This window comes from Crocodylus porosus, unplaced genomic scaffold (assembly GCF_001723895.1).
Source record: "Crocodylus porosus isolate Cpor-Errol unplaced genomic scaffold, CroPor_comp1, whole genome shotgun sequence".
In the NCBI taxonomy this organism is placed as follows: domain Eukaryota; kingdom Metazoa; phylum Chordata; order Crocodylia; family Crocodylidae; genus Crocodylus; species Crocodylus porosus.
Genome location: NW_017728909.1, coordinates 14,840,694 through 14,865,649, shown reverse-complemented (window position 1 = coordinate 14,865,649; position 24,956 = coordinate 14,840,694). Strand labels below are relative to the sequence as shown.

Genomic DNA, 24,956 nt, shown 5'->3' with positions numbered 1-24,956 from the left:
GTTTCTTACATTCCCTATAAGAATAAGCCCTCCTTACAGCCAAATGGCTCCTTAGCTGTGGACTCCCACATTTATCAGTTGTCCTCTGAGAATCTGAAGGCAGGACATGATTGTTTGACTAAGGTAGGTTCATTTCCCCCTCAACATGAGCAAGAAATGAGATCCATGTCATAGAATTTCCTTCCTGCCCAGAACTACTTGGGGTGGAACCAAGATCCCGAGTCCAATTGTTGTTTGTTTTTTTTTCCTTTTTAATGCAGTTTTCATTGATAAGGGGGATAGATCCTATTATGCCTATATCTAAAGCATGACAAGTTAATCTGTTTCTTTCTTCCCCAAAAGTCATTCCTCCACCATGAAATTAGCTTTAAAACCATAAGGTTTAAAACAAAAGTTGGGTTCTTTTTATTTCTCTTGTGGTGTACAAGCATTTGCCTCTCATCTGGATCATATTTTTCAAGTTCGCTCTCTCTGTTTTGCACTTGTGAAGAAGATGAATATTTTCTTTGAATAAGTGAACACTGAAAATCTTATAAAATCATTTAATTCCAGAAAATTCAAATATTGCAAGACTTTTGACTGCATAATATATAATAACTTAAGCATATATTTAGATGTGTAACATCAGTCTCCAAAAGATAAATAAAGAATGCATGGATTATTATACCACCATCTAGTTCATAAATTGCATACCCACCACTATAGAACCACAACATATGTCATTATCCTGGCTGAAGAGATGGTACCTGAGGGTGATTTTCCCTTTCAAAAACCCTGTATATTAATTTAGTATTGACCATTATAACTGGATAAACTCATTATCTCTTTATGTGACCAGTTTTATTTGAATCCCGTTAAGTTTTTGGCTTTAATGAAATCTTATTGAAATGAATCCCACCGGCTAATTAAGCATTGATGGCTTTTATTTTGCCACCATTTCATTTACTGAATGCTTCCCTGTCCTCATATTATGCCAAAAGTTAAATATTTAACTAAGCATTCATTTAGGAATACCTATAAGGGCCAGACCTACACTTTTTTTCCATATGCAGTGCCTGAAGAGTTTACCCCATACATTTTGTGCTTCATCACCACGTTAGAAATCATCTTGAAAGAGAAAAAACAAAAATTTAAATAATAAGAAAAGTATTTCTCTACACATTACAAAAATGCAATAGTAATTCCACATTTAACATATCACTGTGCTGAAACTGCTCTAGTCCAAATCATTTTGGGTTCAGTCAGTCATCCTTATATTATTGGTCATAGGATAATTAGAATACAACCAATCTTAGTATTATAATTATTTGTCGCTTAATTCTTACACTGACCTGATATTGCTCACCACTATGGCTCATTACACTTCTTTTATTAATTCAGTGCACCAGAAATTATGTTAACATTCATTGCTAGCTACAACATAATCTTCCGCTTCACCCACACACAAAATAGCTTCCATTAAAAGCTAAAAAAAAAAAAAAAAGACTTGCAATAAAACTTAAATGCTTGGTTACTCTCAACCTTCCAAGAATCACAACAATGTATGTAAATTCCCAGGTGTTTTTCACCAGGTCCTCCTGACCAGTTGTGGGTGGATGACTGCATTGCTTTGTGATTCTGCAACCTTTTAAGATGCTATGCTGCATGGCAGCAGAAGTTAGGCTGAGTTCGTAAAACCAATGATCCTGATGTATTAATGGTGTATCTTCTCAATACTTTGGTGTAATGGCTATCAAGAGTATATTAATTGTTGTTATTAAAATCTATTTTTATATCACTAATTTCATTAAAATGCATTACTCTGCTTTCAATACAATGATTTAATCTTCCTTTCTATAAAATAATTGTTTCACTTTCTGTGCAATCTATGCATTTTAATGATGCTGCTATACAGCAATTTCCACAGAAGGCACAAACTAAAATAAAGGCACAAACTTAGAAACTTGCAATTAGGAATTAAAGGGAAAGGCTAAACACTCTATATAACAGTCTTCTACTTTTTACAGTTCATCATGAATCAGAACTCATGGTAGAGGTGATTTTTTTTTTTATTAGACCAACTAGATTTTTCAAAATAATAATAAAAGATATCACCTCTACCATGAATTCTGATTTCTTTTGCCTCTAGGCCAATATAGCTACAACCTGGATACCTAAAGTTCATCACTTCATTCAAATACAAAGAGTATTTATTCGTTATGGGCGGTATTTTTTCTAGTGCAAAGGGTGGCATGTGGCATATAACCCCCCCCAAATATGGATTTTGCAGTATTTTACTGGCCCTCTACACTGGTGAGGTCAGGGACCTCACTATGGATCTAGAAATATTAGTTTCATATTTACATAGACGGCCATCCCCAGTTGACACAAATGTGAATAGTACTTACTCATTGGAGCTGAGGAATCAATTGGGAACAGATGTGATGTCAATCCCAATGCTGTACTTTATGCCATTGGGCACAGAAATTGGGATGTCTGAATTATGCTAACATGATGGGCAACCAAGCATCAGGGCAGACCTTTGACTCCCTTAGAAATTATGAGAAAAAAACGCTTCTTGAGATAAAAGAAAGAGATCTGTAAGGTTAAGATTCATGAGTGTGGCTTTTCCACTTAAACAAATTTACATTTATAGATGGACAAATGCTTATAATAAATATGGATGTTGTCTGAGCATTTGTAAACTGGACTATATTAGGTTCTGCACAAATGAACAATCAAAAGCCAATGCCTACTGTGTGGCACTTACCCTGTAGGTCAGGGGTCAGCAATCTTTTAGGAGTACCAGGTCAAATTAATACAGCTTAGACAGAAGGCAGGACATTGCTACTAAATTGCCATCAATGTGCTGCCATTGAAATTGCCACTCAGCTGCCTTATACCCCACCCAGATTGGGTTGGGAGGCTGCCCTGTGTGTGAGCCAGGCAAAAGAATGACAATGGGTAGGGATGATAGATAATATGCATAGGGGAGAATTGTTGTATTTTATGAAGGTATTGTGGGATAGAAAGCGGGGTTGGGCTGCTCAAGGGGTGAAACTTTCTGGAAGTGCAGGAGAGTGGCCAGTGGGGTAAGGTGGGGTGAATCAGGCTTTCCTCATAAGTCCTGTCCCCCAGCCCCTGAATCATTTTCATTTCCCCCTGCTGGACCCTCTCCAATTTGTCCACATCCTTTCTGTACTGGGGGGCCCAAAACTGAACTCAGTACTCCAGATGTCTTGACTATCCTTTCACTGACTACTTCAGATTCTATGTCCATGGGAAAAGCTTTGCCTGTCTTACCTATTTTTAAACCTTAATAACATCTTTGTTTCATCTTAAAATGTAGAAATCACTCCTGTGCCAAGGGCCAATCCAAAGTCCATTGCTACTTTACTGCCACTCAAGTCCTATAAATCCATTTGTTCTGATGGAACAAGGATTCAGCTATGCCACGGTAGCCAGAGAATCAGGTTATCCGTTTCCAGAGTGTTCAGTTACACAGTTGGTTGATTTTTGGTCCCACTGATTGTTTTCCCTTTTTCCTTCAAATCTATTTTGCTGGTGAGAGGTGTGAATGACAAAGCACCACAAGAAACCTCCTCTTGAATTATACCTAGCCATGTGTTGAAGCAGAGGTAACTCATATTTTTTGAGAGAGAAAAGCTGTCCTTAAAATGGTTCCAGCTTAATTTCGGCACTTCAGGCTCCTCAAATAAGCTCTGGATAAGCAAACAAAATCTGGGTTGTTTATCCAACTTGAACCTAATTCCAGCCTTTCAAAGATCACTTGTCACTAAACATTATGCTTCAAAGGGAATATTATTCAGGACTCTCTCCGGCATGTTGGTGAACGCAACACAAACCTTTGATTGTAGAGGAGTTATCCCTTGATTTTTCCCTGCTTATATGCCAAATAAATGGGAGGATATTTCTATAATTCATTTATATTTGGGTTTAAATGTTTTCCCCGCATCACAATAAATATTTTAATTCTTCTCTGCTACAGTAAACAAATGTTTTATGCTTTTCTGTATTAGCCTTTGGGTTCCCATTCATCCCTCACTACCTTAGACAAATGGGGTCACATAGATCCTTCGCCTTCCATTTGATTAGCCTTAACTATTTATTTTTTGCCATTCAAGTTTATGACTGTGAAGTAAAAGACAGACTTAATGGGCCAGTAGTCCAGGATGGGAAATCATCCAGCCAGTGAAGCATTGAGGACATCAAATTAGTGGCACTGCTGATCAGCTTTTTCCTCAACTTGACATCTGTTTGCAAATAATCACAGCCAAAAATGTTCGGAAAGGCAATGTCAGCCTTAGGGTTTGGAATGTGCCTCTTCGAATGCATCAGTGATCTTCTCCACCCCGTACTACTTACTAAATGACAAGACAGATGTCGTCATGCTCCGAGGATGTAGTGTTATCTAGCGGTTGAAACTGATGATTAAAAGCCAGGACTCCTGTGTTCGGTTTCTGACACTATCATTGAGTCTCTGTGATAGAAAATGTGGATGCCTATTAAATGTAAGAAGTGATACAATGTAATTACCAGTTAGAGCTGCCATCTACCAAAAACCCCCAATAAAAACAGCCATCTAGGAACCTTGATTAGAAATACCTACAATCCTTTGATATTTCCTTCTTCTTTCCTTTTTAGTAATTATTCTTAAGATTGTGTCTGCTGGAAAGACTGAAAAATATTTATAGATTTTAAGGACAGGAAGGGCCATTTGTATTTTCGGATCAGAAGGTAAGGATGGAAGGGACCTCAAAAGGTCATCTAGTCCAGCCTTCTGGCTCAAGACAGGATCATTCCTGACTACACCATCCCAATCAAGTGTTTGTTTAAACAGTTTTTAAAAAGTCTTGAATCCTAGTCATACCTATATTATTTTTTGTGATCTCCTGAAAAACATAGGCTGAAGTCCTGAATCCAACAATTCCTGGGTTAAGAAGTCAAAACTTCTGTTTTAAAATATGTGTCTTAAACCCCTCCCCCCAAAACCCCAAACACCTCTTAATTAAAGCACTCTAACAGCCCAACACATGCCTATATTCATTATTTTAAGAATTAATTATTCTTTCTGTTCATATAGAAAACTAGTTTTGAATCTGTGTATGTGCAGATGTATACAGGACAAATTATTCCAGGAGTTAGGTTCATCCTAACAGAAGAGGAAAGTTATTGTGATCAAAATGGGGAGGGTGACCTCTCGGCTAGAATGGCTGACCTTCTTGACAGACCTTTAAACTGAGACCACTGGGAGATGGGTGGTCTACTAACAGTTCTAGCCCAGGTCATGTCAGCTACATTAACAATAACTTGGGCAGCCCAAGGGAAACAACCAATGAAAGGTCCCATGAAATTCCTCAGGTAAGAATTGGGCTTCTCATGGCAGACTTAACTGCCTGTACACAAATGCCAGAAGTTTGGGAAATAAGCATGAGGAACTGGCCCTTCTCCTATGTGAAAATTATTAAGACCTAGTAGGAATTAAGAGGACCTGGTGGGACTCCACCTATGACTCGTCGGTGGCATTTGAGGGCTACAACTTGTAAAGACCACGTGGGGAGAAGGGGTAGAGGCGTAGCTCTCTACATCAAGGATCAGCTCACCACCCTGGATATTGAGTTTCCAAACCATGAAGTGTGTCTTGAGACTCTCTGGGTCAAGATACGAGGAGTACATGGGGAAGGTGCCCAAAGACTGGAAGAAGGCCAGTGTGATGCCTATCTTCAAGAAAGGGAGGAAAGTGGATACAGAAAACTATAAGCCCAGCAGCCTGACCTCTATCCTGGGGAAGGTCTTAGAAAAGTTTATTAAAGAGGCCGTCCTTAATGGACTGGCCGACGCCAACATCCTAAGGGATAGCCAGGATGGGTTTATTGTGGGTAGGTCTTGCTTGACCAATCTCATTTCCTTCTATGACCAGGTGACCTATCACCTGGACAAGGGAGAAGAGATTGATGTCATATATCTTGAATTCAAAAAAGCCTTTGATCTGGTATTCCATGATCACTTCTTGGCAAAACTGGCCAATTGTGGCCTTGGGTCCACCATGATCTGCTGGCTGGGAAACTGGTTCCGTGGTCAGACCCAGAGGGTGGTAATTGATGGAAGTCAATCATCATGGTGCCCTATGACCAGTGGGGTCCCCCAAGGCTATGTCCTTGGACCCATATTGTTCACCATCTTTATTAATGATGTGGACGTGGGAGTCAGAAACCCCCACGTCAAGTTCACCGATGACACCAAGCTCTGGGGCAAAGCATCCACACCCAAAGACAGGCAGGCGATCCAGGCTGACTTGGACAGGCTCAGCAAATGGGCGAATGAGAACCTGATGGTGTTTAACACCAAAAAATGCAACGTTCTCTGCCCTGGGAGGAAAAACCTGCAGCATCCTTATAGACTCAGCAGTGCTACGCTGGCTAGCACTATGGAAGAAAGAGACTTGGGGGTCATCATTGACCACAAGATGAGCATGAGCCTTCAATACAATGCTGTGGCTAGTAAAGCAACCAAAACGCTGGCTTGCATCCATAGATGCTTCCCAAGCAATTCCCAGGACGTCATTTTCCCCTTGTACTCAGCCTTGGTGAGGCTGCAGCTAGAGCATTGTGCTCTGTTTTGGGCCCCACAATTCAAAAAGGATGTGGAGAAACTTGAGAGAGTCCAGAGGAGAGCCACACACAAGATCAGAGGTCACAAAAAGACCTTACAATGACAGGCTGAGAACTATGGGGCTTTTTAGCCTGGAAAAGCACAGGCTCAGGGGTGATTTGATGGCCACCTATAAGTTTATTGGGGTGACCATCAGTATCTGGGGGAATGTTTGTTCACCAGAGCGCCCCGAGGGATGACGAGGTAAAATGGTTATAAGCTACTGCAAGACTGTTTCAGGCTGGACATAAGGAAGAACTTCTTTACTGTCCGAACCCCTAAAGTCTGGAATGGCCTGCCATCGAAGGTGGTTCAAGCACCTACATTGAAGACCTTCAATAAAAAATTGGATGAGTATCTTGCTGGAATCCTATGACCCCAGCTGACTTCCTGCCTTCGGGTGGGGGGCTGGACTCAATGAACTTCCGAGGTCTCTTCCAGCCCTAATGTCTATGAATTTATGAATCAATAGGGAGCTGGTCAAAGCAGCGTGCTCCCTATCCGTGATTGTCATGGGGGACTTCAACTTCCCTGACATCTCTTGGGATGAGCACATAGCCAAATTTGACAGGTCATGTAGCTTCCTCACATGCATTGATGACCTCTACCTAACCCAGGAGGTCTGTGGGCTGACTAGTGGAGAGGCATTGCTTGATCTGGTCCTGGGCAATCACCTAGTGATTGATCTGCAGATTGAGGCTAAGCTTGGTGACAGTGACCATGAATTGGTCAGCTTCTTAGTTCACTGAAGAGCAGTCAAACCCCTCAGTAAAGCAGAAGTCCTTAACTTTGGGAAGGCTAACTTTTGCAAACTGAGAGAACTGGTCAGTCAGGCAATTAGAGGCCATACAGCCCCCAGAAAAAGAATTACACAAGGAATGGTCATTCTTAAAAACCTAATCCTTAAAGCACAGGGAAAAACCATACCATCTCACAAGAAATGAAGTCAATGGGAAAGGAAGCTCCCATGGTTGAATAAGGAACTCTTGGACCCTATTAAGCTCAAAAGAGTAGCCTACAGCAGCTGGAAAACAGGAAGCATTACCAAAGAGGATTATTCTGCACTTGTAGAGCATGGTCAAGAAAAGCCAAGGCACAAACTGAACTTTGGCTAACTATGAGAATCAAGGACAACAAAAAGTCCTTCTTGAGATATGTGGGTAGTAAGAAAAAGAACAAGGATAGCATTGGGCTCCTGAGAGATCCAACAGGGCAACTGACTTCTGATGCCCAAGAAAGGGCCAATCTCCTACATTTTGCATTGTTTTTTCACCTTCCCAGGAGGATCACAGTGTCAGGAATGGCACAAACCAATCCGGGAGCGGGTGAAAGGCCTAAAATTGATCAGGTGAGGGAACACCTTGAGAAACTGGACAAGTCTGCAGGCCCAGATGGAATGCACCTGAGAGTCTTGAAGGAGCTGGCAGACATCATTGCATCCCCTTGGAAGAGATATTTGAAAAATCATGGCACGTCGGCAAGGTCCCCGATAACTGGAAAAGAGCCAATGTGGCCCCTATTTACAACAAAAGGGAGAAGAGATGACCCAGGGAATTATAGACCAATCTGTTTGAGGTCCATCCCTGGGTAAATCCTTGAAAAATTGTAAAGGGATCCATCAACACCAGGCTGACAGAAGGCAAGGTTTGGAATACCAGTCAACACGGCTGTATGACTGGCATGTCATGCCTAACCAACCTCATCTCCTTCTATGACCAGGTAACATGTGCCCTGGCCAAGGGAGATGACATGGAAGTCATATACCTAGACTTCAAGAAGGCCTTTGACTTAGTTCCCCATGATGTCTTCATGGTTAAGCTGGGGAACTGTGGCCTTGATCATCATATGGTATGTTGGCTAGGCAACTGGCTATGGGGTCAGACCCAAAGAGTACTAGTTGAAGGGAGCAAATCAACATGGGACAGGGTGACCAGTGGAGTCCCTCAGGGCTCAGTACTTGGGCTGGTACTCTTTAACATCTTCATCAATGATCTGGATTCAGGAGTCAGATGTGAACTGGCCGCGTTTGAGGATGATACCAAATTATGGGGGAGAGCTGTCGCACCACAGGACCAGCTGGGGATACAGGCTGACTTGGACACACTTTCAAAGTGGGCCAACCAAAACCTGATGCCGTTCAATGCAGAGAAGTGTAAGGTGCTGCACATCAGTAGGAAGAACCCCCAACGTAGTTACAGGCTTGGCAGTGCTACACTTGCTAGCACCATGACTGAAAGGAACTTGAGGGTCTTGACTGACCACAAGATGAATATGAGCCACCAATGTGATGCTGTGGTTGACAAAGCTAACCAAACTCTGGCATGCATCCACTGATGCAACTCAAGCAAAACCAGGGAAGCCATCCTCCTACTTTAAGGCCCTGGTGAGATCACAGGTGGAGTATTGCATCCAGTATTGGGCCCTCCATTTCAGAAAGGATGTGAAGAAGCTTGAGAGAGTCCAGAGGAGAGCCACTTGTATGATCCAAGGCCTGCAGGCAGGCCATACAAGGAGAGGCTGAGGGACTTGGGACTCTTCATTATGGAGAAGAGAAGGCTCGGGGGGACTTGGTGGCAGCCCACAATTACATCAGAGGGCGACATCAGGACCTTGGAAAACAGCTGGTCACCAGAGCTCCCCAAGGGATAACAAGGCCTAATGGCCATAAACTCCAGGGAGGCTGATTTAGATTAAATATAAGAAAAAAGTTCTTTACGGTGCAGGTGTCTAGGGTCTGGAACAAACTCCCCCCCAGAGCACCTACTCTGGACTCCTTCAAAAAACAGGTGGATATATTTGTTGCTGGGGTCACTTGATCCCAGCTGACTTCCCATCTATGGCGAAGGGGCTGGACCCAATGATCTGTTGAGGTCCCTTCTAGCCCTGAATGCCTATGACTTCTATGAAAATTATCAGCCATTTGAATTAATTTTAAGAAGCAGTTCAACCTCTAAGTGTAGAAACTTGCTGCATTTTGTCCTTTAATTTAGAGTGGTTTGAATATAACACTTAAGTTTAATTTTCTCAAGTCAGAACCAAACTCTTATCTCTACCTATGACTCAGAAATCTTCTCATTGTCTCCAGTTCTTCTTGAGTTTATTCAGAATTGAAGCATTACAAAACTAGCCTCTTACATTATATTTTATTATTTACTTTTCAGAGTAAAAGTCAGGAAATCCAGAAGCACACAATGGTAGGAAGTTTTAATGCACTGCCTGGCCTTTTTCAAACCTCTAGAAAGCATTACAGAGGTTACCACATTGGATGAAAGGAAGAAGGCTTGGGCTTCTGCTATCTTCATCATTTTACCAAAAAAAAGGTGGGGGGTAGAGGGACAGAAGTGTTTTCTACAATTACCATTCTATTTTCAACCATCTTCCAGACAAATGAAACAATTTATTGAGGAAGTAGATGATTTAATCCATTTTAAAAGACAATTGCATCAAGTAGTCACTTAGTACTTGCTTTCCAGTTAATTTCAGGTACCATAGGATTTCTTTGGTCTCTGTTAATTTTCTCTCTATATTAGCATACTTTCTGCAACAATATTCATTCCCAGGGAGCTTTATTAGGATTTCAATCCTAGGCAGTTCCTAAATGCTTCTTCCCATTTTTGATCCCTGGAACAGATGGCCATTGCTCATTCCAATTCCATATTGTTTTAATGCACTAGAGATTGAGAGAAAAAAGCAGACACACTATTAGCAAAATTTGGGACCATACTAATTCCAAGAACTTGGAAGGTTTTTAGACTGCTGTAAAATTGTGGCATGATATTAAGGCTCTAATTTAAATGGGGGAAGAACTAAAAGACCCCTACACGAGGTATTATATAGTTCTCTATAAGCGTTTATTTTAATCACATCTCTTTTCTCCTCTGAGCTGTTTTACCTGTGTTGTATAAAAACAATCATTTTCTTCCTGAAGAAGTTCAGCATTACACACATCATGCCGTCAGGACAAAAATAAAGTTTCTCTCCCTTCCCCCATATCATATGCTTCCAAAATAAATAAAGATGTGTTTCCTTCTTTCCTTCCTAAAATCTACATTAAGTGAAAGTTGCTAGATTGACAGCCCTGGGGAAGAAAGTACATTGCCCATGGCAGCACAAATAAGCTGTATGTTTAAGCTTCTCCAGACTGCTCAAACAACATGCCTAAATTTGATGGAAAAGCACTAGCTTTGAGAGAAGTTCAGCATCTCTGCCCACTGGATCCCTCATCCCTCTCCTGAGATGGTTAATTCAAGTCTGTGAGCCAAAAGCAATACTATGTTTATCCTTGTTCCCTGAAACGACATTGCCTTATGCAAAGCCCACTAAGATAATTAAAAAGATTTCAAATGACTTCAGTAAACTTTACATGAGATCCTAAGGCCCCAGTTCAGCAAACCTCTTACCACATACTTGTATTTGCTTAAACCCCATTAAGTTAATGGGATTCAAATATGTGCTTAAAATTAAGTATGTTTCTAAACGTTTTCCTAAATGGGGGTGATTGGATGAATCAGTCTAAAAGCACTGCTTCATTCCATTTACACCTTTGAAGATCACTGGGATTTACAAATGATTTAAAATGGCTAAATCTTGAACGGAGGGCAGGGTGTATACCAGCTTCCTGCCGAAAGTCAGAATGATTACAATCATAAAGACTATTTATCCATTCCATTATGGCTATACAAGGATCAAAAAAAGTGTGTGTGTGTGTGCACGCGTGCGTGCACACATGTGCGTGCCAGGGGAAGGGGGAGAAGTTGGTGGAGGGAAGGACCTGGGTCTGGTTGGTTGTTTTTAACTCCCCAGTTTAGACCCATCCTCAGCTGCTAGCATAGAGGACGGAGCAAACACCTTTCCCTTTTTGTAAGGGTGATATTACATGTCACATTAGACCATACTAAGAGCACATAAAATGCAGGCATCTGCATGTTACAGCTTGTTAATTCATACCAAGTACCCTCTGAGGGCATGACCATTTGGTTCTGGGAAAATTGTCCCGGGTGGGGTAGAAGAGGGTGGGGTCAGCACCTCTGCTGGGGTTCTGGTGGCCTCCCAGGGCAGCAGTGGTGGTGATCTGCCCACTCAAAGCCTGGCAAGAAGGCATAGCATGGCTCTGACTGGCCAGGCTCTGTTTCTGGAGTGCATACTACAGTCACATGCACCATGCAGCCTTCTGCAGCATTTTTTTTTTGACACTGGGATCTCCTGTTGTCAAATTTTGGAGTCACGCTGCTGTGCAGTAAATAGGTGCACAGGCACTGCATGCAGTTTTGGGTTTGAGGCACCACAAACTGCATGTGTGTGCTCATCGAGATGTGCCCTGAGCATCTCAAATTAACACCATTCAGGTGAGACCATACTGGGCCATACTACCTAGCTTGTGTTAGGGCAATTTCAGTCTGTTCCACGAAGTTAAATCAAATGATTTGCAGTCTTCCAGGACTGTTCCCCACCCCAGAGTAGGTGTCCTGGCTCTTAGCTCCACTGCTAATTGCCAGCCCTCTAGCGGCAAGGCAGAGTTGTGCAGGCAAGAGACAGTACTAACCTTGAACATGCTGACAGTGTGTTCTAACTCTAACACTGTTTAGTTTAACACTGCTTAATGCGCATTACGCATAAAGTATCGCTTCACCCTAAGAACCCCTGGGCTATTAGGCAGTGTGCTCATATTCCCCGAACGTGCTCACAGATGAGCTACTTCCAGGTTCCTGAGTACTGTTGGAATGTACTCAGGAAATGGCTGAGAAAGTGAAAGCCAGATCTCTCTCTCTCTCTCTGATATCAATGGTTTTTGCTTCAATGGAAGGTGGGTCTAAATCTTTGGGAAGAGATTTTCTGTGCCAGGATGATATACAGCTCTGAATGACTTGGTATGCTGGAAGGAACGACTCAGCATAGAAATAAAATCAGATTTAGGTTACAGAAACTGCTGTCTGAGACTAGGTCTAGGTGAGACTAAGGCAATGTTGACCAAATTTAAGAGAAAAAAGGTTTATGAGTTTTCCGTACTTTTCTCAGGTCTGAAATGCAAAAAACCATGAACAGTGGCTTAAGAATACTTATTAATGAAGACAAATATAATGATTATTTAATAATTACAATTATAACCTTTCTGCTGGGCACTGGTTGGCAGCAAGAAGAGCCAGGTTCAATCTTGGGGTCTAGTACATTTTACTGTGGCTCGAGCCCCCACCCAGAACACCTGGGAAACACTAAATAAATTACTGGGGTGTCCCACATAAAAATAACGCCCCCCCTTGCAAACCATGTAAACACAGAGGATAAATTTGTTACAGAAGCAAAGGCAAAGAAAACAAAGAAAACACTAACTACAATTTAAAACTACCAACTATAACGAATTATCCATAGATTGCACCCTCTTGGGGAGCCTTCACCCATGCCTGGGCAGTCTGAGACTTGGAGCCCACCCAAAAGGCAGTTCCAGGGCATTGCACCCCTATACCTGCCCTTCAGCAATGGGCTGGAGAAAGGGGCTTTCACTGAAGAGCCCTTTGAGCTGTTCCTGGTGTTTGCTGGAAGCTGCTAAAGAGTGTGGGTCCTGTGTTGCAAGGAACCCTTGATGCTCCCTTGAAATGCTGTAAGGTGATTCTCACTTCCATGTGGTGGCCTTGAGGGGTTAACTGTGGCTCCAGACAGCATGCTGAATGCCTAAATTTCTAATTCCAGTCCTAAATCTGCTGGGCAGAAACTGCAAGAAGAAAACTTCAAGGAGAGGTCAGGCCTAGCTCACTGGGCCTGAATTGGGCAGCAAAAGCCAGCCAGATCTACACTGCACTGCAGCCTGAATATATAGCTTGGATTCAGCCACATAGCTAGGCTGAAACACCATAGCTGTAGAATCAGCAGAAAAAAGGCCCAGGCCTATGGCTGTGGCCTGGACATCCAGTATCAGATATACCCCATACTGAGATGATACAATTACAAAAGAGACGCTAGTCTCCTGTAGGCAATAACTGCCAGGACCCATTCTTCGGCAATTTGCTGCAGTGATTAACATCCCCATGTAACATCTTATGTAAGGCTGGTGTAGCCAGTAACTGCCAGGGCCCATTCCTGGGCAGTTTGCTTCAGGGATTAATATCCCTAAAGCATTAACCCATTTAAAAAAAATGAAAGAAAAGAAAAGAAAGAGAGAGGAAAGAGAAGTCTTAAACTCCAAAAAAGACTTGCGAGTAAGCAGTCAGTAAGGCTAACCGCCTCTTGTTGTGCATCTACAGATGTATCACAAGCAGGTCCAGGGAGGTGATCCTTCCCCTCTACGTGGCACTGATCAAGCCACAGTTGGAGTACTGCGTCCAGTTCTGGGCACCGTACTTCAAGAGGGATGGGGCTATTATTGAGAGGGTCCAGAAGAGGGCCACTAGCATAGCCAGGGGGCAGCAGACCAGACCCTATGAAGATAGACTAAAGGGCCTGAATCTATTCAGCCTCTACAAGAGAAGACTGAGAGTGCATCTGGTGGCCATCTATAAACACACCAGGGGAGGACCAGAGAGAATTGGGAGAGGCTCTGTTTCTCCGGGCACCACCTGGGGTTACTAGGAATAATGGCCATAAATTGTTAGAGAGAAGGTTCAGGCTGGACATCAGGAGACATTAATGTACAGTTAGGGCTGCCAGGCTCTGTAATGGACTCCCAAGTAAGGTGGTACTCTCTCCTACCTTGAGGGCCTTCAAGAGGAGGCTGGACAGATATTTGGCTGGGGTGATATGACCCTGGCGCCCATTCCTGCCTGGGGAAGGGGTCAGACCTGATGATCTGTTTAGGTTCGAAGTACTATGATACCCTAAGTACTATGATACTATGAGACTTTCTCCCTTTACCTAAAGCTTTCCCTTCAAATAGCATTTGCTTGACTTTCCAACAAAGCAGTGGGAAGACCCCCCCACCAACAGGGAGAAGGTTTTCTGGCTCCCAATGCTGCTGCATAGCTCCTAGCAGCCCCAGGAGAAAAAGAGCCCCAGAACCTTAATGAGTTGTTCTTATATGCCAGATGTGACATCACCCAAGCCTTGTCAAGCATCACCTAAGCCAATCCAAGAGGGACACATTTCATTTTTTCTCTCAAACAATCTGCCTGAAGCATCCTCTTCTTCCTCCGGGCAATGAAGCCAGAGGGTTTTACAAAGCTTGCCATGTTCTGAGCATACGGCCAGAACAACAGGAGCCACCTTGCCTGTATCAAATCCCTCCCTCAAAAAAATGCACAACCCAGTATGTGTTTGTGTGTATTACATGATGATGGTATTAAACCTAAATGCAGAAAACTTGAGTATCAGGAGGAAGGAGGGTGTGAAGAAATCATCCTCAGTCTGCCTCACTTGTGTCAGAGGACACCCCAACCCTCCCTCACCACCCTTTTTCTCCTTGCACTGCCTGATTGCTTGGGAAACTGAGCCTGGTCATCTAAGGGACTGGGCTGTATAAATTCCTTGGTCCTGAATTTCCTGCCAAACAACCTGTGTGACCAGCTGTGTGACTGGTCACTCCACCTGGGGATGCTGATGACTTTTAAAAGGATTGGTCTGCATCCAATAATGCTTGTTTCTGGTTGGAGCTAAGCAATGAGGTCAGAAAAGTTTTTAAAGGGGGCATTCCATCTTGCGGGGGCAGCCTTTTTGGGAACACAGGCAGAAGCCTATGCCTCTGGAACTCTCTCTCGGTCTCTGGAAGAACTTGTGAGTAATTTACCTGAAATTTAGCTAGTAATTTAGGATTAAGTAATCCAGACACGTATCAAAGGGGCAATCAACCTCATTCTGACTTGCTCCAGGTCTTTTTTTTTCAATATTCCTTTGTCTTGTAGCCCATCCTCTCCCTCTCCCCCTTTGATCAATAAAGCTTTCTGTTACAGCATGCTTAGCTGTGTATTCTTGAGGGAAGCCTTTTAGCTTCCTTTGCTCATCTAGCTAAAGTGGGCTTGGCTTTTTTACCTCCCTCCAGTACAGGAGGCTACTTTTGAATGCTTCAGACTGAAAGAAGCACCCCAAAATACCATGGTGGGCTAAGCACCCCCAAGGTCTGCAGGGTCTGCAGGTGTACCCCAGGCTGCACAGAGACCAGAGCCTGGGTGGTGGCAGCGATTATCTCAGGCTTTCAGGTGTGCTCTAGAAAGGGGGTCAGCCAGATGTAGGAGGTGGGTGGCTCAGCATAGTAGTGGGCCCTACTCTCCTGCTACAGAGGATATAAGAAATTACCCTGGCTGGCTGCACAGTGAGAAAGTGGTGACAGACTTCATTAAATGTAGGCACAATCTTTCCCCAACATCCTCTGAAGAGAAATAAAGCATATTGAAAACTCCAGTGACTGCCCATAAATGACAGGAACACCAAAAGTATGCCCTGTGGTGATGGTGCATAGCTTGCTCTGTATATATTGTTGGTGTTTTACTATGATATTAAAAAACACATTTCTGTTTATGTTCATAGAAATGATACAACCAATTGGTAGGTCTTATTTCTGCAGCCACACACACCCCTCCCCCCCAATTCATCTGTGGGATGAAATAAAGCAATAAAAATGAGAGAAAGTTGGAGGGAGAAGGCAGGGAAGGGAAGGTGTTTATTTTGTACAAAGTGATTTGATTTTGATAAAATAACCTAAAGAACTCATCTTTTCCCTGACTGAAATCAGAAGTTTTGATATTTACTACAAAGGGAGGTGACACTTGGGCCCAGGTTTTGGATTATGTGTCAAGGATCTACAGATAAGCTCTCTCTTTCCCTGGTAGGGTTACAAAGCAAATGCATTGAAGCCAGTAGATATAGACTGGTCTGAATGCTAAACAAGATCAACATCCGTCTGTATATCATGCCCTGGCAAGAACATGGAGCAGTATCCTTCAGTCCTATAATGGCAGCATTATCTTCAGTCCTATTCAGCTGTATATAATTAATGGTCGAAAACACGAGGCAGAAGGCAGGATAGAATAGCACCTTACAGACCAACTAAAAGCATAAGCTTTTGTTAGCAGCAGCTTATTTCATCAGATGGTAAGAAGGGACTGCAGGAAGCAGAGCTTTACCAGGAAATTATCTCCAAACCATAAAACTAGGCCTTACTTGTGAAACAGCTTACTGAACTGCACTGTACCTATATAGGTTTCTCATTTTAATTTGCTTTTCACATAGTATTATTTATCCAGCAGGATTGGCATACATGGCACTGAATGCTGGCTCATCTTGGCCAAAGAAAAAATAGTGGATCCTCGTATTATTTTGAAAATAATTATGTGCAATTCAAGACCAAAAAAAAATAAAAAGTAACAAGTGGAGCATGTTTATTTTAGCTGCGGTGATTTATAGAGGAGGTGGATCTTAAGTTACCCTTAAAGGGGAAAAAAAGGCATTTGATGTATGTTAATTGATAGGTAATTTCAAGGATAAATTGTTCTGTTTGGGTTAAGTAAAATCCCTCTTGCGTGTCTGATTTATTCTTTCTTGGTCCGTGTTGGGTTATTCTTCTTCTACTACCCCATCCCACAGCTCTAAATAAAGTATACCCATGCTTTTTAGATGGAAAACTGTTTGGAGTCATAGAGGAGTATTCAGCCCAGTAAAGTGAAGTGGCTGTGTATGTAACTGTCACTGTCAGTCCCCTCTAGGCACCTAGAAAATGAAATGTTCCAATTGAGGGTTCATGTATTTATTTATTTATAAAATTTGCTGCTGAATTTTTTAAAAAGAAATCATTCTGCAACTACTACTTCTTCCCACATCACCTCATCCCTCCACTTCTCTCCCGGGGATGCCCCCCTGTCACAAGGTACTTTGAATGTGCTGCTTTGTCATTTATTTTCGAATAAAGAGTAGACAGTCCTCTCACACTCATCAGGGGTTCAGAGGCTAGTGAAAGGGGTGGTGTTGGATCATGTAATTAACAGCTGCATGACAAGTATATGAATCAGGAGCTGCATTAAAGTTGTAGACACAACCTTAAAACTTAACATTTAAACTCAGAGGGTTTTTTTTTTTTTTGATTTTGCAACCTTATTAGCATTGTTTTAACATAATTTTATTCTCTGCAATTTCCTAGACTTTCTTGAAATATTTAGACTATGACATTTTTAAACACCTAAACAGAGTTACAGGAGCAGAAATTTATGCACACATCTCCTACATCTTAGCAAAAATATAATTTTAGAGAATGAGCATTTCTAGCAAGATATAAGCCTGTTCCTCTTTTAGCAGTCTTTTTTATTATTTCTTTTTTGGCTGTCATGACTATACAGCTTTAACTATGTCATGGGCATTTGTGTCTGGAGATAACACGTTACTATTCTTAGCCAAGTTGTCAAATTTAGAGGAAAAGACCCCAAATCTCTCTAATTTCTTATATTGTCTGAAACAGTGAGTGTATAAGAATGGAAGTAAGCCTTTAAAAACGAAAATGATTAAACATATTAATCCTCTTTTCTTTAAATGTTAGGTCATGCTCTTATTATTTGTGACACCATGATGAGCAGTAATTAAGCCTTGGCAAATTTCTTGTCTAAAGCGACTTGAATTACTATTGTAATAGCACACAGGAAATCTTCTAGAGATGGTGAATTGTTTGCAGCACACAATATATTTAGTAAATGCCGCCCCTTCTGTTCAGCCACTGTTCTGTCAGGGCACACACAAATTTACTCATTATAGTTTGATTTCAAGACAGCATCCTTGTGCAGGATCTATTCAACTTCAAGCACCCACACACATCCCATTCCACTTCAGCTTGTGGGGTAGATCTGAAATGGACCCATAATGAACAGTCAATAAAAGCTTGCCTGGTGCTGCTTAAAATATAGCCATATTGATATTTAAAAAACCCCAAACAACCCATCAAAAGAAGACGCTCTATTTTACATGCTTCTGCCCTGGGGCAGGAAAATGAGAGAATAAACAGTGTATGGTAAAACTGTAGAAATGTTGCTTAATGCACTTCTGAATAGCAATCAGAAACATCTTGCTGCTTCTCTCTTGCTCCACGCAGAAAATAAATGATGTAAGTCCCTTCACTGGTGCACCATGATTCTCCATCCACACAGGCTCAGTATTGCTCAGTATTGATGGGGCAGGTGAGAGCACCCCACTACCAAGGAGAGGAAGCAGTGCTTGTGTTTAACTATCCTGAATAGGCAGCTAAGGTTTATCTTTGGGTCCAAATGTTTCAAGTAAATTAAATTTCAGACTATGGATTTCTCTGCCATCCATGCTACTCTGCAGATTTACTGTGCAACTGAACTCACTGCAGGGTATCATTGTGATTATGGGCTCACCAGCTCTTCTGTCTGACATGCTCAAAAGCAAGCCCAAACAATAAGCATTTCTGACTCCAGCCCATGGTTGGCTCCATTCCTTATGCCATGATATTCAGTTCAAAATTAATAAATGGGGAGATTTAAAAGGAATTCAAGAGAAGCGTCCAGATTTATTTTTGAGGGGGAAGGCAAGAAACTTGATTCTGAAAGACTGACGGTCGCCTAAGGTAATTAAAAATGCAACCTCTACTTCAAAAGTTTTAGTTCAGGATGTTCAGGGTCTTGAGGTAATCCAGGACATATCACCAAAATAGCAAAATAAAATAAAATAAAACCAACCCCCAAAAAACATCCCACGCACCCCCCAAAAAATCAGTGCCCAAACTGTTTACACTGGCAGAAAGCATCAAGAGTAAAAGATGCCTGTAATGTTATGAGATCTAGCAAATGCAACAACTAGGAAAATAAATAGTTGTGATAACTGCAGATCCTTATTCATTTAATTAGTTTTCTGCAAGCAGTTATCCTGGAAAAATTGAATTGTATGAATGTTCACAGAAAATGGACACTTAAAGGAGGATGAACAGGGATGAAGTGAATTCATAAAAAAAAAAAAAAAAATTAACCATTCACACAAAATGCTTTGTAGAAAGAATTTACCCAATTCTACCACATTCTTCAGTCCCCTATTGATTTTTTTTTTCCAGTTAGATCTCAATTATTGGTGTTCTCATTAATCAGAGTTCTTTAGGACAAGCCTAAATACATAGATATCTTAAATGTTGCTAGATCAGGTTCATCTTGATCTAATCTTTGATGGTAGGATATTTGAAAATGGTGTACCTCCTCCACAGCTGTAGGCTGTATAGCTAAATGGGAATGGTATGATAGATTACCAAGACTGATAGATCATATACAGACCCTAGCCCATTATGGGTCTTCAACCTAAGTGCCACAGTCATGCAGTGGATTCGGGACAGGGTTTTGAAGCTGGTGCAGAGCATAAGTGTTGCCATATTATAGTTTACATGCTTAGTATAAAAACTACTGCACATTCTTCAAGAAGAATCTTTCATCTAGACTTCAATATCAAAACCACGTAGAATGCATTTCAAACTGTAGGGTCATATAACTGGGGACTCGGTATTAGATACAAACACACCTGTGTGGGCAAAGAGTAGCGATATGGGCCATAAACTCAAAGCTGAAGAGGATCCTGATGTGAGTTATCAGGTTGTAAATGTTGGAAGAAGTGATACAGCAAAAGCTGGACAAGATTATGAATAGGTGTTATTGGGAAGTTTTCAGGTTATCTGACCACTAGTGAGCATCCTCAGATAGAGGACTTTTCCCAAGGAATAGGCTCTACTGGAATAAGCATTGACACCTTTTTTGGATCAAGGCAGTCATGACAAATAAGAGGAGTTTTGAATTAAAACACTGGTGAAAAGGCAAGGAGAAACCACTATAATATCTATGCCAAGAACAAATATACAACAGGAATGAAATCAAGTATATGAGGAGATAGCAATGCAGAAATGGATATCAGAGGGTAGAAAGGAAAAACAGATAAATAAAAATAACACTGAGGAGAACAGAAATTTTAGCCAGGGAATTCAGCTGTCCCTATTTCAACTGGGAACTCAGATAAAGCCTGACTGAAACGACTGAAATATTTGTTAGGAGCCTGCTGAATAATAAAAGAATTGGCACTTGGCATGCGGGACACAATTGAGATATTATATGGATCACAGAAACATGGGAGAATGGGAATCCTGACTAGCCAGGAAAATATAACTTATTTGATAGGATGCCATACCTTGTCATGCATCCAAAGATGCATCTCAAGCCAGTCCAGAGAGGTGATACTCCCCCTCTATGTGACACTGGTCAGGCCGCAGTTGGAGTACTGCGTCCAGTACTGGGCGCTACACTTTAAAAAGGATGTGGCCTGGAGAGGGTTCAGAGGAAGGCAACTTCAGAGCGGTGGTGAGAGGGCAGCAGGACAGGCCCTGCGAGGAGAGACTGAGGGACCTGAACCTGTTCAGCCTCAGCAAGAGGCGGCTGAGGGGGGACCTGGTGGCTGCCTACAAATTCATCGGGGAGATCAACAGCAAATAGGTAGAGCCCTTTTCTCCCCAGCACCACCTGGGGTGACGAGGAACAATGGTAATAAGCTGATAGAGAATATGTTACGGTTAGAGATCAGGAGGCAATATTTTACAGTTAGGGTGGTCAAAATCGGGAAGCAAGTTCCTAGGGAAGTGGTCCTCAGCCCTACCTTGGGTAAATTCAAAAAGAGGTTAGATAATCACCTGTCTAGGGTCTTGTGAACCCAGCATTCATTTCTGCCTGTGGCAGAGGGTCAGGCAATATGATCTGTTCAGGTCCCTCCTGAACCTACCATGAAACTGCTATGAAACTACTATGAAACTATGATTAAGGTAGACATAAAGGTAAAGATGGTGGTTGAAGTGGTTTTGGTCAATTTGTTTCAGTCCTGGCTTGTCTACATGTAACAATTAGAAAATGACAGCTACTGCCCTTGTGATATGACTCAAATGAACATGTGTCCATATAAGAAATAAGAGAAATTTATCAGTAATGAGAGATGTCTTTCAGAGATCAAAAAGCACAAAAATGAACTAAGACTGGCCAAAACTTACCTATATTCACCATGCAAAGAAAATTAAAGCAGAAAACCCCCAAAAACACCCCCATTCTTCAATCAAATAAAAAGAGAACAAGCATGGAAGAAATATCTTTATAATAAAGATACAGTAGAAATTAAGAATAAACTAGATATGGCCCAAGTATTAAATGAACACTTTGTCTCAGTCTTCAATAAGGACAACGTTGTATGTGAAAACAATGGCTGTATAACTAAAGGGAATGAACACACCACAATGAAAAGTGTCATACTTGTGGTGGAACTGGAGCTTTGAATGCTTCCTGTGACAAAACAGGAGGGCCTGGACAATCTTCCTTCTCAAATACTGAAAGGATTAGCACATGAAACAACAACTGCTTTAACACAGAGCGTCAATTAATGTTAAATTTGGAATAGCAACCTGTAATTGGACCATAAAAATTTGGTGCCTGTCTTAAATAAAAAAGGCCAGGAAAGAGAAAGCCCATTTATTTTACCTGGATAGGAAGTGAGGTCCTAGAACTGATATTTAAAGGAGAGTAAAGGAGAAGAAGTTTAATCAGGGGCATGGAGATAAACAGAAAATGGGGCAAACTGTAATGTGGTTTTATCTAAGGAACATCAGGCTGTACCAGTGGAATATCCTTCTATGACAGGATAACTGACTTCTGAGAGAGTTGGATCGTCATACTCAACACTGGTCCAATATGTAGTTAGGAGGTGGTATCAAGTGAGACTCCTCAGGCCTCTGTCTTGTGTCTAATATTAACATCTTCATTAATGATTGAAACAGAGGCAAGCTGAGGATGACACCAAGTTGGGTGGGTAGAGTTGCAGATACTCCAGAGAGTAGGATTATGAACCAGAATGACCTGGATATACACTCCCCAATCAGGTGAGATTCAAGAAGGGCAAGTTCAACATTTGGCACTTGGGGAAGAATAACTGCATGCACACATACAGACAGAGGAATGACTGAGTAGGCTGAAGTACTGCAGAGAAGGACCTGAGGGTTACAGTGGGCCACAAGATGAATATGAGCCAACAGTGTGTCCTTGTTGCAAAAAACCCCAACAGTCTACTCAGTTGTATGAACAGGGGTCATTTGCAAATCAAAGGAAGTGATTCTTCCACACTGTTTAGCACTGAAGGGGCCTCATCTGGAGTCCTGTGTCCTGTTTTGCTGCCCCGCGCCCCACCTTCAAGAAGGATGTGGATAGATTGGAAACAGTCTAGTGCATAGTTCCAGTTACAGGACTGAGAAGCAAGATTTACAAGAACACTAATGGCATTTTTAGTAGAAACAGGGGATATTAGTACCCTCGTACAAGCCACTGGTAAAGCCCCATTCAGATGACCAGAACTCTACACAGTGGGTGCATTTACACATGCATTTGCTCCAGGGTGGGTTTACTTCAGAGTAAATCCACTCCAGGGAGGCATCTACATGTGCAGGGATGTGGGAACAGATCTACACTCATGGCATCAACTGCTTCCACCCACCTCTGGCCCTGCACTGGCCTCCTGCAGCAGCCAGAAGGAGCTCTAGGCTCCACCCTGGTTGCTAGCCCACGGGCTGGCAGGGAGCTTGGGGCCAGGAGACAGTTGTCTCCTGGCAGAGGCTGGGAGATTGTTCCATGCCCCTGGGGGGCTGCCTGCTGCTGGGGCAAGCTCCATCACCAGAGTCCAGGTGAGGACAGTGTCCCCCTCTCCCAGCAACAGGGAGCTCCTGACCCCAGCTCCCCAACTGGGGGCAGGGGGCTTGGAAAGAACTTCAGGGGAGGGAGAAGTCTCAGCCCCCTGCCTGATCTGCTGATGCAGCAGCTAGGTGCCCCTCCCCTGCAGCTCTTTTCATGCCCTGTGGCTCGACCGCCGGATTGGGGCTCAGGGATGGGATCGGGCCCTGACCAGGACAATTCCAGCCCCTGTGATGTGATTGCAGGGTGGGGGCTGGGAAGCTTGACAGCTGTTCCAGCTTCCAGCGTGTTCCCAGCTCTACAGCTTGCTCCCAGTCCAGCTCCATGATTATGGAGGTGTGGCTGGGAACACATTCCCCAGCCCCCACTCCACCATCATGATCAGGTTGTGGGGCCTGGGCATGGAGACATTGCTCCCTGCCCCTGGGAGCTGCCTCCTGCTGGGGCATTGCAGCATGGGCAGGAACAATCTCCCTCCCCCTGCTGCCCACCTGACTGAGAGGAAGTTTGCTCCCAGTCAGCCATCTACATGTGCCATACAACACAGTAAGTAATCATGAGTAAATTTGCTGTTTGCATTTACAGGTAGCAAATTCACTCATGACTGGAATAAGTTACTGTTTAGTAAGCATCTCCACATGTACACGGTGATGCTTACTGCCCAGTAATTAACTCTAATCTCATATAAAGCATTTCATGTAGACATGCCTGATATTATTCTATATTTTAAAAATAATCAAACTGGAAGAGGTGCAGGGAAAGACTACAAGGATACTTAGGACAACAGATAACATATCTTAAAATGGGAGATTAGGCTGTGGACAAAACTAATCTGTAACTGGTTTAAAAGAGGAGAGGAACTACTACTCAGAAATGTGTTTAATTTGTTACAATGCAACCGTTCAGCAGTTAAGTCTTCAAAACAGTCTGCCAGGAAAAAGAAAGAGAAGAAAAAGAAGCAGCAGAAGAAAAAGCCCCTCCAGCCCTGCCTGCTGTAATGTTCTTAGAGTCCCTGCCAGAGTGGCATGCAGAATGATAACGTAGAAACATGAGATAGTAATAGAGGGATGTACAGCCTCCAATACTGCTCTACACATGTATGCTAGTCCCCTGCATCAGGACCTCTCATCAGCTCCTAAAACACAGAAGATTCCTCCCTTCCCCCACCCCACACCACTGAATGAACTCCCTGGATTGTTTTTGCATTAGACAGTCCCTATAAATAATAATAATAATAATAATAATAATAATCAACAACTCCAACATGAGGGTTTAAAATGTGCCTTCTCTTTACCCACATCAGAATATTACAGAATATTACATGATTCTTCTAAGAAGCAGAAGGAAAGGAAGGGTGCCATGTTATAGACTAAATTGTTCAGAGTCATGAGCTTTCATAGGCAATGTCCTACTTTATCAGATACTATGAAATCATTAGGTGTAGGTTTAGATCCCCTGAACACAAAAGGGCCTAGGACAGAAGGAATCCAGGTTATAGCCGTATTGTAGGACTGTGCGAAGCTTTGGGTGCTGACTTGATTCAGAGGAGATTTGGCCAGATTTGGTGGCCAAAACTCCACATCCAAATTGAATCAGGAGACCAGTAAAAAGGTCTGAATTGATGTGAAGCTCTCTGAATCAATTTGGAAAAAATTCAGGGAGCTTCAATGATTCAGGCAGGGATCTGCAGCAGGGAGC

At 42.4% G+C, this 24,956-nt stretch overlaps 1 protein-coding gene across 1 annotated transcript in view; it reads right to left on the bottom strand.

The window, feature by feature from the left end:
• RIT2 (Ras like without CAAX 2) overlaps positions 1-24,956 on the bottom strand; it is a 293,525-nt gene that overhangs the window by 115,346 nt on the left and 153,223 nt on the right. The gene's annotated exons all lie outside the window — the stretch shown is intronic.